At 47.7% G+C, this 16,287-nt stretch overlaps 1 pseudogene; it reads left to right on the forward strand.

The window, feature by feature from the left end:
* LOC144593913 (terminal nucleotidyltransferase 5A pseudogene) overlaps nucleotides 1–16,287 on the forward strand; it is a 61,784-nt pseudogene extending 45,497 nt beyond the window's left edge.

Below are 16,287 nucleotides of genomic sequence, written 5' to 3' on the forward strand. Positions count from 1 at the left end.
ACAGTGCTTTACAGTGGGAGAAATATGCCTAGGAAGCAAAGGAAATCACATTCAAGATAGTGATGTATATGAAAGGGACTGCACGTTTATAGCCCAACAGTGGAGGTTGGTGCAGTATCAACAAGACAAAGTAGCTTAAAATAATTATAAAAGCTTTCCTAGCTCCTTTTATTGAGGAATATATTATACCCCAGTTCAGCCTCAAAACTTCCCCTTCTAAAATCAGACCAGCCTGAATGTGGAACACTTACTTCTAAAAAATGAACAAATGAACTGTCATGCATCGTGAATGCAAGTGCTTGAATATTGGTACTGAGATTTTGTTCTTTATTTAAGTATGCAGAACATTGAGCATTTTGACAGTGCAATACTGTTTTCAGTTTGCAGCTAGATTTGACATAATCAGAACATATCACCACAGCAGGGAAGTAGAGAGAATGCAGGAAAATATGTCTGGTGAACCTCACATCTGCAGCTGGGAGGCTGTTGGAGGATTCCTAAGGACAGGATTTACTCCCATGTGGAAGAGCATAGGTTAATTAGAGACTGTTGACATAGAAAAAACATAGAAACATAGAAAATAGGTGCAGGTGTAGGTCATTCGGCCCTTCGAGCCTGCACCACCATTCAATATGATCATGGCTGATCATCCAACTCAATATCCTGTACCTGCCTTCTCTCCATACCCCCTGATCCCTTTAGCCACAAGGGCCACATCTAACTCCCTCTTAAATATAGCAAATGAACTGGCCTCAACTACCTTCTGTGGCAGAGAATTCCACAGATTCACCACTGTGTGAAAAAAAACGTTCTCATCTTGGTCCTAAAAGACTTCCCCCTTATCCTTAAACTGTGACCCCTTGTTCTGGACTTCCCCAACATCGGGAACAATCTTCCTGCATCTAGCCTGTCCAACCCCTTAAGAATTTTGTAAGTTTCTATAAGATCCCCCCCTCAATCTTCTAAATTCCAGCGAGTACAAGCCGAGTCTATCCAATCTTTCTTCATATGAAAGTCCTGCCATCCCAGGAATCAATCTGGTGAACCTTCTCTGTACTTCTCTGTACTCCCTCTATGGCTTTGTATGCATCAAGTCATGCCTTACTAACAGAGTTAGACACGTTCCTTAAGTTTTTGGAGGAAGTGTTGAAGGGTGTTGTCTACTTGGATTTTAGTAAGGCATTTGATTCAGTTTGGTGGACTGATCTGGAAAATTAAGATGTAGCAGATTAACAGTGGAATTGACCACATGGATTCAGAACTGGTTTACTAATAGAAGGTAGAGGGTAGTGATGGTGGGATGCTATTTAGTCTGTGACCAGTAGAGTTCCACAGGTATCTTTGTTGGGACCTCTGCTTTTTAGTTTATTTTAGAGATAAAGCATGGAAACAGGCTCTTTGGCCCACTGAGTCCGCGCCGACCAGTGATCGTATTATTAACACTATCCTACACACACTAGAGACAATTTACACATGCACAAGCCAATGAACCTACAAACCTATACGTCTTTGGAGTTGGAGGAAACCAAACATCTCAGAGAAAACCCACGCAGTCATGGGGAGAATGTACAAACCGCACAAACAGTACCCATAGTTGGGATTGAACCCGGGCCTCAGGTGCTACAAGTGCTATTAGGCAACAACTCTAATGCTGCGCCACCTTTTTGAAATATATACAAATGACTTGGACATAAATGTAGATGGGTTGGTTAATAAATTTGCTGATGATAAAGATTGCCAAGTCAAGGATTGTGAAGAAGGCTTTCAAAGTATACAGTGGGATATAGATCAGATTCAGAAATAGGCAAAATATGGCAAATGTGTCGAGCAAGTGCAAGGTCTTTGGGAGATTGAATCTAAGGGGAAGTTATATTGTTGATGGCAAGACTTTAACAGCATTGACGAGCAGAGGGATCTTGGGGTCCAGGTTCATAGATTACCAAAAGTGACAACGTAACTAGATAGAGTGGTAAGGAAGGCACAAGGTATGCTCAGCCTCGTTGGTTGGAGCATTGAGTACAAGAGTCAGGAAATCATAATGCAGCTTCATGGGATAATGGTCGCTCTGCATTTGGAGTATTGCATGCGGTTCGAGTCATAGAGTCATAGAGTGATACAGCGTGGAAACAGGCCTTTAGGCCCAACATGCCCACATGGGTCAACAATGTCCCAGCTACACTAGTCCATATCCCTCCAAACCTGTCCTATCCATGTACCCATCTAACTGTTTCTTAAACGATAGGATAGTCCCAGCCTCAACTACATCCTCTGGCAGCTTGTTCCATACACCCACCACCTTTGGGTGAAACAGTTATCCCTTGGATTCCTATTAATCTTTTCCCACTTCACATTGAATCTGTCCTCCATTCCTCGATTCCCCTACTCTGAGCAAGAGATAGTGCATCTACCCAATCTATTCCTCTCATGATTTTGTATACCTCCATAAGATTTCCCTTCATCCTTCTGTGCTCCATGGAATAGAGACCCAGCTTACTCAACCCTATAGCACACACCCTCTAGTCCTGGCAACATCCTCGTAAATATTTTCTGAACCTTTCAAACTTGACAATATCTTTTCTACAACATGATGCCCAGAACTGAACACAATATTATAAATGCGGTCTCACCAAAGTCTTGTACAACTGCAACATGACCTCCCAAATTCTATACTCGATACTCTGACTGATGAATGCCAAAGTGCCTAATGCCTATTTGACCACCTTATCTACCTGCGACTCGACCTTCAAGTAACCATGCGCCTGTACTCCTAGATACCTCTGCTCTACAACACTACCCAGAAGCCTCCCATTTACTGTACAGGTCCTGCCCTTGTTCGACATGCCAAAATGCAACACCTCACACGTCTCTGTATTAAATTCCACCAACCATTCCTCTGCCCACCTGGCCAATTGATCCAGATCCTGCTGCAATCTTTCACAACCATCTTCACTCTCTGCAAAACCACTCACTTTTGTATCATCAGCAAACTCGCTAATCTTGCCCTGTATGTTCTCATCAAAATCATTGATGTCAATCACAAACAGTAACAGGCCCAGCACCGAACCCTGACGCCCACCACTAGTCACAGGCCTCCAGTCTAAGAAGCAACCTTCCACCATCACCTTCTGCTTCCTTCCAAGCTAATTTGCCATCCATTCAGCTATCTCTCCTTGGAACCCATGCGATCTCACCTTTCAGAGCAGCCTACTATGTGGAACCTTGTCGAATGCCTCACTGAAATCCATGTACACAACATCTACAGGATGTAGTTTCCAGCATGAGGGTGTAGTTTCCAGCATTTTCCCCACAGCTCTTCTTGAAATCTCTCCTCCCAATGGGACCGCACCTGCAGTTACAATTTTTACTGAAGCCAAAAAACCTACAAACCTGGAAGTCTTGAATGTGGGTGGAAACTGGAGCACCCAGGCAAAACCCCCATCAACATGGGGTGAACATACAAACTCCGTACAGACAGCACTCATAGTCAGGATCGAACCCGGTTCTCTGGTGCTGTAAGGCAGCAACTCTACTGCTGTGTCACCCTATTTTATTTCAAACCACTGGGCTGTAAGCTGCCCAAGCGAAATATGAGATGCTTTTCCTCCAATTTGTGTTTAGCATCACTCGGACAATGGAGGAGACCGAGGACAGAAAGATGGATGACATCCTTCCAATAACAGGGTAACCAAAACTGAACACAGGAGGAGGAGCCAGCGCTGCCGTCGCAGCTGCGGCTTGCCTGCAGTCCGTCTGTCTTTTGTGTTTTTTGTTGTTTTTGTATGAATTGTAGTTTTAATATGGTGTAGTGTTTGTATGTTATGTGGGGGGGGGGGGGGGAGGGGGTGGGAGGGAACGGGAACTGTAAAAAAAAATCTCTCCCGAACGGAGACGCGACCTTTGTTTCTGTGTCGTGTCTCCGTTCCCGCTGCGGCCTACCACCGGCCATGCACCTGGGACCACCTGGGGCTCTGGTTCGCAGAGCCCGCGGCCCGGACTCACCACCTGCGGCGCTGGCTGCCCTGCGGATGCTGCGGGAGCGGCTGCGACTCGTCTCCGGAGGCTCCGCGCGGGCCGCGTGGACGTCGGAAGCCCGCAGGCCCCTGGGTGGGGGCCGACATCGGGAGCTCCGGCAGAGGCAGCGTGTTCGCCCGCCCCGAATCGCGGGGCTTGGGTCGGCCCGCCGGGGACCTTTCACCGTCCGGCGCGGCCTGGAATAGGCCGTGGACCATTCACCGTCCGGCGCGGCGCTCCAATGTCGGGAGCCCCGACCGCCCCGACGTGGCAAGTTCAACAGCCTGACCTCGGGAGAAGACGGCAGGGAAGAGAAAAGACATTTTGGCCTTCCATCACAGTGAGAAGGGACTGGAGGAGACTCACTGTGATGGATGTTTCTTTTTGTTTGGTGTTAGTGTATGATTGTATGTGTTATTGCATTTTTATTGATTATTCTTATTGGTCTTAGTGTTTCAACTGCGGGTAATGTTTCATTTCACTACACATTTATGTGTATGTGACAAATAAACGACTATTGATATTGATTGATAGAGGGTTTCTATGTTTTTTCTTTTCATACTGTATGAATATACTATATTTTGCAATACTATGAAAATTAATTTGGATTTAATAGATACTAGAATAAAAATGTAGAAAACAGATTAATTAGAAAGTAAGTAAGCATTAACCTCATACCTTAATTTCAAATACTGGCTTGCATGAACCATGGAGTGGTTGTAGTGATGGTAATGCTGGCCAATTAATTAGATGAGTAGAAAGAAGACGGATGGTGTTAGTGCTGGTGGTCAAACAGTCTTTCTGATGAACATTTCCAGGAAGGACTACATGGTGGCCTTTTTTTTTCATCGTGGATGACTTTGTATCATGACACACCGCCTTAAATGATCCTGCTGACCTTTGTATACCTACTTGCATTGAGATGCATCTTTGTGGCATTGCAGTCCTGCAAAATGCCTGAATGCCTGGTGCACCATTTTTGTGGTTCAGCTAAAGTGAATTATCTGCTTGGGTTTCTTCTTTGACCTGGAACCTCCAATTCTCATTAAACCTTATTTGTTGGTTCTTGAGAGAGAGATTCTAGCAACATTAACATCCTTTACTTCCACCTCAAGCACAAATTAATAAACCAAACATGACAACTTTTTTTAGCCACTTTAAGGAATGGTTAGGTGAAGTACAAACTGAGGCACACTTTATTCCACATGTTGACTTTCAGGAACATTTTATGAGTGAGAGTGGTAAACCACGTTGACATTTTGGAGGGAATGGGATGGGTGAAGTTCACTGGATTAGGCAAAAGGTGAGCAGAGGAAGAGTAGTTGATTAACATCAGAAAATGTTCTTATGGGATGGCAGGGGGTGGTGGTGATTATCAGGGCAGAGTTCCTGCTCCACTAAGCCCACAAATCATACCAAATAAAGCACACACTCATTGCATCTCTTTGCTTAAGCCTTGTTTCAAATGCCAGGTTTTCAAAATCATAGGAAAACTAACTAGCCAGGAATAGAGTGGACACTGGCGTGTGGACACAGGCCATTTGGCCTAACTTGCCCACTGGAATAACTGTAAACAGCAGCCAAAATCTCATAATTGGATCCCAATAACAATTTGTCAATATAAATCCATCTCTCCAGAGCTTCATATTTACATATTCTGTTTTGTTGTGCTGCTGCAAGTAAGAATGGTATTGTTCTATCTGGGACATAGGCCAATAAAACACTCTCGACTATTCCCATAGGTCACCCCACTTTATTTCCCTTGGTCAGAGACATCAATCATTTGTGTTGTCTGCAGACATACTAATCATAACTCCTACATTAATCTCAAAATTGTTTATAAATGTTACAAACTGTAAGGATCCCATCAGCAGTCTCTGTGATACAATACTGGCCATTAACATCCAATAACAAAAGCAACTGTTCACCATCTCACACCAACTCATATGACCAAACCAATTTGAGATCCAATTTACCTTCTTGCCTTGGATTCCATGAGCTGCAATCTTTTGGACAATCTTCCCATGTGGAATCTTGTCAAAGGCGTAACTGGAGTTCATGTAGACTACATCAACCAATAAATATACACTGATGTAAATACCCAGCTTATCTCTGCTACCCATTCTAAAAGTTGGTGTTTTTAAAACAAAGAAATTGTGTAGGATGTGCAAGGATAAATCCCAAATGGAAGTTATTGAAAGAGGGTTTTAATGACATCCCACACTAGAAAATAAAAAGAGTTTTCAAATGTACAGTGATCAAATAAATTGTGCCATTCACTTGAATTGCCAGATGCTGTTGGCAGAGGAATAACTGTGCCTGGTTGAAGGCACAGTGGTGCAGAGATAGAGTTGCTGCCTGAAAACATCTCAAGCGCTTTGTCATATTGGATATTAAGTATTTCTGGCATATAATGGATTCTTAGAATTAAAAATATTAATTTAAATAAATATTTAGAAACATAGAAACATAGAAAATTGCCCTTCGAGCCTGCACCGCCATTCAATATGATCATGGCTGATCATCCAGCTCAGTAACCTGTACCTGCCTTCTCTCCATACCCCCTGATCCCTTTAGCCACAAGGGCCACATCTAACTCCCTCTTAAATATAGCCCATGAACCGGCCTCAACTACCTTCTGTGGCAGAGAATTCCACTAAGACTCACCACTCTCTGTGTGAAGAAATGTTTTAATGTAATCACAAGACAAGTAAAACAGAATTTAGACTTGCATGGGAATCAAATTAGTACATATTCTGCAGCAGGTGAGATAACATTTAATGCTGACAAACAAGATAACTGATTGGTCACCAGTAATAACATTAATTTGAGAGTCACAAAGTAGATAGCTTCAAAATCTGACATATCATAATGAACAAGATTGTTTCTTGCAAAGGATTGTTTTACCCAGGTAAACCTAAAGCAAATCCCAAAATGATAATCCATTGAAGTAAAATACTTTTCAGTACAAGGGAGTGTAAAGTGGATAATTATTTTCTCACTGCATTCCATTATATGTCACGCAGGAAACACTGGGTTTTCTCCATTGGAAAACTGCAATTCTGCCCATTTCAAATCATTCAGGTTTCATGGGTTCTTTTGCTGCATTTAAGTAAGTCATTGTAGTGGTGTTCACATTGCTAAACCTTCCCTGGAGTGTCAGATCCTCTTGATTTATAATGACTGCTACAGGATAATATTATACCAATCTCCAAAATATCTGAATTTGTTGACATTGTCTCGTTTAAATTAACTTCTTCATCAGTAAGCTTGACTTTGTATGCTGAGTGCACACTTTTCTGATCAGCTCAGGAGGTAGTTGCCATGGAGTCTTTCCAGAAGTCAGAACCCTCATTTTCTGCTTGATTAAGCTTTTGATAATGATTATTACTGGTATAAGATGATTGGACTTTAGGTTAAGAGCCCCAGAGGGCTTTCTTGTGCACTGTTAACTTCACAGTTGTGATTACAGATCATTGTAAGCTGCCTTAATGATGGGCAGTCTTCAAGTATGATCTCTTGACTGTCAGATGTTCAGGTTTAAGTGGAATGAAATCAGTCCAAGGGATATCTGGTGTAGATTGTCTCAGCACATTTCCAGAGGGAGAGACATCGGGGAGATTTTCAATTACTGCTTGCTCATTCTGTACCCAAGAAATAAACAGACTGCAGAAAGAAATCCAGGTTAGACATTTTCTCTATATCTTTGGTGTCTGAAGACAGGCCTGTAAAATGATTTGAACTGCATGGTTGTCTGTTATCAAGAATAAAAGAATATAAGAACAGAAGTAGGTCATGGGGCCAGTCACACTTTCCTTCATAAGACAATTCATTTTTCTCACTAGATTTTATAATATTCAATTCCCTCAGCATTTAAAATTCTAAGCATCTCAGCCTTGAATATACTCTTGTATATTCACCACTTCCATAGAAAGAAAAATTAAATGCAGAACATCATGTATTACAGCAATGCATGGCAGCAATTCACTATTACCTTCTCAAAGGTAATTAAGAATAAAAAAACAAATGTTAATTTTACTAGTGACACATGCCCAGAAACAACTGTTCTACCCAAGAACACTGAAAAAGTCTGGTCTACCCCAACAGCTGATGACGACATTCTACCGCTGCACCATAGAGAGCATCCTAACACATGGCATCCCTGTGTGGTATCTCAGCTGCACGGAGGCAGAGAGGAAAGCTCTTCAGCGGGTAGTCCATAGAGCTCAGAGGACCATCGGAACACAGCTACCAGCCTTGGAGGGCATCTACGATACACAATGCCTCAGAAAAGCCACCAGCATCCACAAAGACTCTTCACACCCCTGCAACAGTCTGTTCGAACTTCTACCATCGGGCAGACGATACAAGGCCTTCTACGCCCGCACCTCCAGACTCAGGAACAACTTCATCCCCAGGGCCATAGCTGCTATGAACGGGTCCTGCCGAGCCGGATGGTCACATCGCACAGTGATCCGGCACAGATCTACTTGCACTTTATTCTGTTTTAAAACTGTTCTAATTTGTTTCATTGGGTTGTTTAAATTAATACTGACTAGCTAATTAATTTATTGCATCGTATGGGAGGCACATTCCCAATCTCGTTGTACCCCTGTACAATGACAATAAAGATATATTGTATTGTATTGTATTGTATTAAATGGCCAACCCTATTTCCTGAGACTGTGCTCTCAGGCTACAAGATATCTAGCCTGAAATAACAACATCAAAATCACTGTCAGTTCCTCTTAAAATATTGTTTTGTAGTGAGTCCACAACGAGCGTCTTTGTTCAAAGTCTTTATTCGAAGGTATTTGCAAACAGACTGCAGCTTTTGGACACACACTACTTAACTAGGTATAATAATCTAATCTCATCTTTCCAGCTGGTCGCCAGACACAACTATATCCCGTGCTCCCGCATCTCGTGCCTCGTTAACCCAACCGAGGGTTCGAGACCCCCCTGCTAATCCGTATGTCCCTACATGACCCCCCCAGAACCCTCGAAACCGTACCTCACGGAGGCCCGGACCTCCCTCCCAGAACGCGTACGGAGGGGGGAAACCGATACCGCCAATGTGACGGGAGGCGGGGAGGCCGCCGCCGCCGGAGGCGATGGAGGGGCCATGGAAGTGGAGGGCGTAGGCGACGGAGAGCGCTTGATCAGGAACGGGGGCCCGGGCCCAAACATAGGCGGCGGGGGGCTGAGGGGTGGCAAACAAGGCGCCGCTGGCGGCACCAGGGGGGCGGCCATTGGCCCCTGCGCGGCGGCTGGTCCACCGACAGAGGGAGGTCCTGGTCCAAATGGGCCGGCTTAAGCCGGGATACGGAAACGAGCTCCTGGCGATTACCCACCTGTAAGGTAAAAGTGACAGCCCCTCTCTTAAGTACCTGAAACGGGCCCTGATAAACCGGCTGAAGAGGGGGGCGGTGGGAATCTTTTCGCAAAATCACAGTCCTGCAAGTCCGACGGGACGTGGACCGCCGCGCTTCCGTGCCAGGAGGTCGGGACTGGAGCCAGAGAACCTACCCATGCCCGGAGGGAACCCAACACCGACGTAACGGGTGGTGGCAAGGCGGGGGCGGAAGGGAGGATGTCACCTGGTACCCGCAGGGGCGAACCGTAGGCGAGCTCGGCCGAGGATGTGCCTAGCTCAGTCTTTGGGGCCGTACAAATGCCGAGGAGGACCCAAGGCAGCTGGTCAGCCCAATCGTGGCCGGTCAGTCAGGCACAGAGGGACGCCTTAAGCTGCCGATGGAAGCGCTCAACCATCCCGTTGGATTGGGGATGGTAGGCGGTGGTCTGCTGTAAGCGAGACCCATACAACTGTGCCAGCGCGGCCCAGAGGGAGGAGGTGAACTGGGCTCCCCGATCTGTGGTGATGATAGCCGGTACGCCGAAACGGGCCACCCAATGCAACGCCAGGGCCCGTGCACAGGAGGCCGCCGAGGTGTCCGACAATAGGAGCGCCTCCGGCCAACGTGTAAACCGATCCACCACCGTCAGGAGATGAGTATAACCCCGGGAATAAGGCAATGGACCCACCAAATCCACGTGGATGTGGAAAAAACGGACTGGGGGAACCTCGAATCTCTGGTATGGGGGCTGGACATGGCGATGAACTTTGGAGGTTTGGCACGGAATACAGGCCCGTGCCCAGGCTGCCACCTGCTTCCGCAGGCCATGCCAGACAAACCGGGCGGCCACCATGGCCGAATTCGCCCTGATGGACGGATGTGCCAGGCCGTGAATGGCCTCAAAAACATTACGCCGCAGGGCCGCAGGCACCACTGGGCGAGGGCGTGAAAGGGAAACGTCACACCACAACTTGGTACCTGTGGGGCGATACGCCACCTGCTCCAAACGCAGTCCCGAGGCTGTGGAGCCGTACACCTCGGCCGTTTTTTCCAGGCGCTGAGCCTCCGCTAGCTCCTGGAAATCCACCTGTCCGCCTACCATGGCAACGGAGGGAATGGCTGGCCGGGACAGGGCATCAGCAACAGTATTAAGCCTACCCGCAATATGACGGACATCGGTGGTAAACTCCGAAATTAGGGTGAGGTGCCGCTGCTGGCGAGCTGAACACGGATCAGAAACCTTAGCAAAAGCGAATGTCAGAGGTTTGTGATCCGTGTAGGCCACAAAAGAACGGCCTTCCAAAAAATAGCGGAAGTGGCGGACTGCTAAATAGAGGGCCAAGAGCTCCCTATCAAACGCACTATATTTGAGCTCGGCTCGCGAGAGCTGCCGGCTGAAAAACGCCAGGGGCTGCCATTGACCTTCGTCCTGCTGCTCCAAAACCCCACCCACCGCCACGTCTGAGACCGCCACGTCTGAGACCGCCACGTCTGAGGCGTCCACCGTCAGCGCCGTGGGGGCGGAGGAGCGCGGGTGCACCAGCATGGTGGCGTTGGCGAGGGCCTGTTTGACTGCGACAAAAGCCGTCTCTGCAGATGCGGACCATACCAACTCTGCGGGGTTACCCGCGAGGCATAGAAAAAGGGGGCGCATGACCCGAGCTGCTGCAGGCACGAACCGGTGATAAAAGTTCACCATGCCTACGAATTCCTGCAATCCCTTGATGGTAGTAGGACGTGGAAAAGAGTGGACTGCCTCCACCTTAGCTGGCAAAGGGATGGCTCCGGCCGATGTAACCCGGTGACCCAAAAAATCTACCACCGACAGGCCGAATTGGCATTTGTCCGGGTGCAGAATCAGGCCGTGGTCCTGCAGCCTCTGGAATATAGTGCGGAGGTGGACTAAGTGCTCCTGGACCGAACGGCTGGCAATCAAAATGTCATCGAGATAAATAAACACGAACGGCAAACCTCGACCCACACGGTCCATGAGACGCTGAAATGCCTGAGCTGCGTTTTTAAGGCCGAAAGGCATGCGCAACCACTCAAACAATCCGAACGGAGTAATCGTAGCCGTCTTTGGGATGTCCGGCGGATGGACCGGGATCTGATGATATCCCCGCACCAGATCGATCTTTGAAAAAATTGTAGCCCCCTCCAGGCTAGCTGATAAGTCCTGTATGTGCGGAATCGGGTAGCGGTCCGGCCGTGTTGCCGCGTTAAGTCGTCGGAAATCCCCACATGGTCTCCACCCCCCAGATGCTTTGGAAACCATGTGCAAGGGTGAGGCCCACGGACTACTTGAAGGCCGCACAATTCCCAGCCTCTCCAAGTTCAAGAACTCCTCTCGAGCCATGGCCAGCTTTTCGGGTGAGAGGCGCCGTGCCCGGGCAAAAACCGGCGGGCCCTCGGTCGGAATGAAATGCACCACCCCATGCTTCTCGGAAGGTGCATCGAACCGCTGAACGAGGAGCTGCGGGAACTCCGCTAGGACCGCATCGAACTGACCGGGGGCTGTGGTGATGGCCTGGATCGCTGAACTGGGTGTTGCGGCGCTTGGAGGGGCCGTACGTCGGCCGAGGGCTGCAGGCCGCTACCATGGACGTCTACGACCAACGAAAACGCCCATAGGAAGTCCGCACCCAAAATGGACTGACCCACATCCGCCACGATGAAATTCCAACGGTAGGTCCTAGACCCAAAGGACAGGGACATAGTCCTCTTACCGTAAGTGCGGATGACGCTACCGTTCACCGCAATGAGGGGCGGCCCCTTCCCCCCCGCTTGGACTTCACAGCCGTAGGGAGGCACAATACTCACAACCGCTCCCGTATCCACCAGAAACACGATCCCGGTCTCTTGGTCCGTCACGTAGAGGCGGCACTTACGGCCAATCGACACTGCCTCTACGTTCGATCGGCCCAGGCATTTCCCGGAAACGTACACGGGGCTCTGCAACTTCGGGCATCACTGCCCCACCGCCGATGGAAGAAACACCAGCCGCTTTTATTCTGCCGTGCTGGTTGTGCCCGCGACCAATAAACATGTTCTGCAGCCCCCTCTTGCCTGGCAGACTGCGAAATAGCGGCCGAGCCGTCGCTCTCCCGGCCGCTCCCCCGACTGCCGCTGGGCCTCGAGACACGATTGACCGAGTCGTCCCGGTTGTGCCGCTCCCTGACGAGCACGTCGGTTTTCTCGGCGAACGTCTCCGGGTCGTCGAACGAGACGTCGGCCAACACCAGCCTGACGTCCTGGGGTAGCTTCTCTCGAAATGCCGCCTCTAACATCATGCACGGCTGATGGTCGCTCACAAAGGTCAGCATTTCCGTCATCAACTCGGACGGCAGCCGTTGCCCCAGCGCTGGTAGATGGAGCAGCCTCAGAGCCCGCTGGTTCTGGCTCCAGCCGAATTTCTTCAGTAGGAGCCTCTTGAGCCCCACGTACTGCTCCGTTTGGGGTGGACTGGTCAGATACTGACTGACCCTCGCCGCCACCTCCGCCTGCAGACAGCTCACCAGGTGGTGGAACTTCTCCAGTTCGTTATCCGCCTTTTTAATGTGGAACTGTGATTCCGCCTGCACAAACCACAGGTGCGGCTGATGGGCCCAGAACGGCGGTAGGTGAACCTCGCCCGCGCTCGCTCCCACCTGCGACATGCTGCGTGTTTTCTTCGCGTTCGGGTCACCAATGTAGTGAGTCCACAACGAGCGTCTTTGTTCAAAGTCTTTATTCGAAGGTATTTGCAAACAGACTGCAGCTTTTGGACACACACTACTTAACTAGGTATAATAATCTAATCTCATCTTTCCAGCTGGTCGCCAGACACAACTATATCCCGTGCTCCCGCATCTCGTGCCTCGTTAGCCCAACCGAGGGTTCGAGACCCCCCCGCTAATCCGTATGTCCCTACAGTTTCTTAATGAGATTCACATTTCATAGTCACACAACATGGAAACAGGTCATCTGGCCCAACCTACCTCTGGTGACTAGGATGACCTATCTACTTGTCTCACTTGCCTGCATTTGGTCCATATCCTCTAAACATATCCTATCCACAAACCTGCCCAAATGTTGTTTTTTAATGTTGTTATAGTACCTGCTTCAATTATCTCCTTCTATATGATTCATATACCTATCACCCTGTGTGAAAAAGTTACCCCTCCTACTTAAACCTATCACCAGTTCTTGATTCTCCTATTCTGGGGGGAAAAAACTGCAGTCGTCCTATCCCATTTCATTCTTCCAAGCTCGAGTGAGTATAAACTATCCTGACTCAATCTCTCCTCAATGGACAACAGCATCAGCCCAAGAATCAATGAAGTTAATGCAAGTTATGGTTTGCATGGATAGCACACAATTTTTCCACTGTCTCTTGGTACACATGACAATAGTAAACCAATTCTAAACAAATATTTTCTGAGCAATAGATTACAAAGCTACATTTGGACTAAGAGATGCTATCTCAAAGCCATGAAGATTTCTCCAGGACTCTTCCACACAAACCCTTTTGCAATAAAGGTCAACAAGCTATTTGACCTCAATTTACTGTATCCTGTATATGCATGAATGGCTCAAAGTGTTAGCTGGAAATGCTGCTGTCTCACAGATGCAGAGATTGCATTAACCATTGACCTCCAGTGCAAAACATGTAGAGTTTGTACATTGTCCTTGTGATTGCATGGGTTTGCTCTGGGTGCCCTGGTTCCATCCCCAGTCCCAATGAGTTAATTGCCCACTGTAAAATTACCATAGTGCAGGCGAGAGACTCCGTGAGAGTTGTTGGGAATGTATGGATAATAAAATGGATTTAGTGTAAGACTGGTGCAGTTTGGTGCCTCATGGTCAGTGTGGACTGGGAGCGTTGAAGAGACTTTCTGTGCTATGTGATTATCTACTTATGCATTTCATGACTAACTGGTCAATAGTGGGGGAATGGGATTTTAGGTGTCACTGATGTTATCTGGAAAGGGAATAAGAGTTGAGACATAATGAGAGCAATCAGGAGGCCACTTCAGTTGGAAAATAGAGCATCAGGACTGGATACGCACGAGTGTTCGTTTTGAACCCAGCAGTCAGTGCCGTTGCCGTTGGCTTTGGGTACCAGGTTGTCCAGCCAAGAAAGCCACAGCATTCTAGCCCTTAGCCTCAGGTCACATTTACATCCCAATCTTGATGACATCATAACCAGGTCGGCATATTTAATGATGCATTTACTTGCTTCTCTCAGGGGTCACTCTGGCCTGTTCAAAAAAGCAGATTAAAAAAGGAAGCAGAGAGAAAGAGAAGGCTGATTTACCCTCTGCCCTCACGGAACTCTGGATGGGCAGGATTAACAGTCAAATGTTTATTAAAAACCAGGGGGGTATCTACAGAAAATAGCACCTATGGCAAGCACTGAAATTGCACCCCTGTCCATAGCTGACCTTTCCTGTACAGGAATGTTTGCACAATACAAAACAAGCTTCCGAACACTTTATAATCAATTTGAACCCCCCAACATTCAAATGCGACGTGCGTTGTGAATAGCAATCAATATTCTGCACTCGCCTTTTCATGAATGGTTCCAATGCAGTCTGGGAAAGTAATGAACACAAAACCACCAAAGGTCTTGCTTGTATGAGATTGCCATTAAAAATTACAGTTTCTCGGGCATCGGTGTCAAAATTATACAGAAACATAGAAAAATAGGTGTAGGAGTAGGCCATTCAGCCCTTCAAGCCAGCACCACCATTCAATATGATCATGACTGATCATCTAAAATCAGTATCCCGTAACCAGGTATGGGCCTTTTCCCCATATCCCTTGATTCCTTTAGCCCTCAGAGCTAAATCTAACTCTCTTGAAAATTGCTTCTTAAATGTTGGAATATCACTGGCTCAAAGGCAGAAATTCCAACATTTATTCAACATTGCATCTCTAAACCAAACCATTCCTTGTACCCTTTCATAAACGTGGTGCTGAACTACCTGTTGGACCTCTTGCCCCGAGGGTGTCAACAAGGAGAAGATCACACCACTGACCCTACGTGCAGAAGATGGTTAAGGTTTGCAATGACTCTGGCCGCTGAAACCTCATCTCGCTGTCCAACAACAGCGACAAGAATGTTGAGCTGAAGTTAGTGGACTCTCTCCAGAGGCAGTTAGAGTTCAACGTGGACACTTTCCAAATCAACCTCGACTCGCTCCTGCTCTTCTACGGGTGCTTCGAGAACCCAATGTCTGAGCACTTCCACCCGAGCATCCTGGGCGAGAGCATCTACGGCGACTTCAGCCACGTCTTGGAGCATCTGCAGCAGAGGTTGGTGGCCACCAGGAACCCGGAGGAGATCCGGGGAGGGGTCTACTCAAGTACTGCAAGCTGCTGGTGCGGGGCTGCGGGTAAATGTCTGTAAATGTATGTAAATTTGGAAGTAAATGCCTGTATTGAATGTGTAACCTCCGGAAATGTCGGATGGGTTTGTTTAAAAAAGATGTTTTGTAAATGATATTTATTACTTGAATAAAGTATTTTTTGATATTAAAAAAAAAAAAAAAGGGGCTGCCGTGCTGCCTCCAAGAGCAAGAGAAGGCATGCAGAGGTACATGTGCTCCCGCTTCTTCATCGACTTCTCGGACATCAGCGAGCAGCAGTGCAAGCTGGAGTCCTACCTCCAGAACCGCTTCATGGGGCTGGAGGACTGCAAGTACAACTTCTTGCTCACCCGCCAGCGGGTGGTGAACGAGAGCACTGTCTGTCTGATGGGGGTTGAGAGGAAGCAGACCCTCAACCTCTGGCCGAGCAGAACATCATCCCTAACGTGGCCAACGTCACCTGCTACTACCAGCCCGCACCTTATGTCTCCGACGCCAATTTCAACAACTACTACATCGCCCACGTTCAGCTGGTGGTCCCTTGTCAGCAGCACAACTACTCCACTTAG

This window comes from Rhinoraja longicauda, chromosome 5 (assembly GCF_053455715.1).
Source record: "Rhinoraja longicauda isolate Sanriku21f chromosome 5, sRhiLon1.1, whole genome shotgun sequence".
In the NCBI taxonomy this organism is placed as follows: domain Eukaryota; kingdom Metazoa; phylum Chordata; class Chondrichthyes; order Rajiformes; family Arhynchobatidae; genus Rhinoraja; species Rhinoraja longicauda.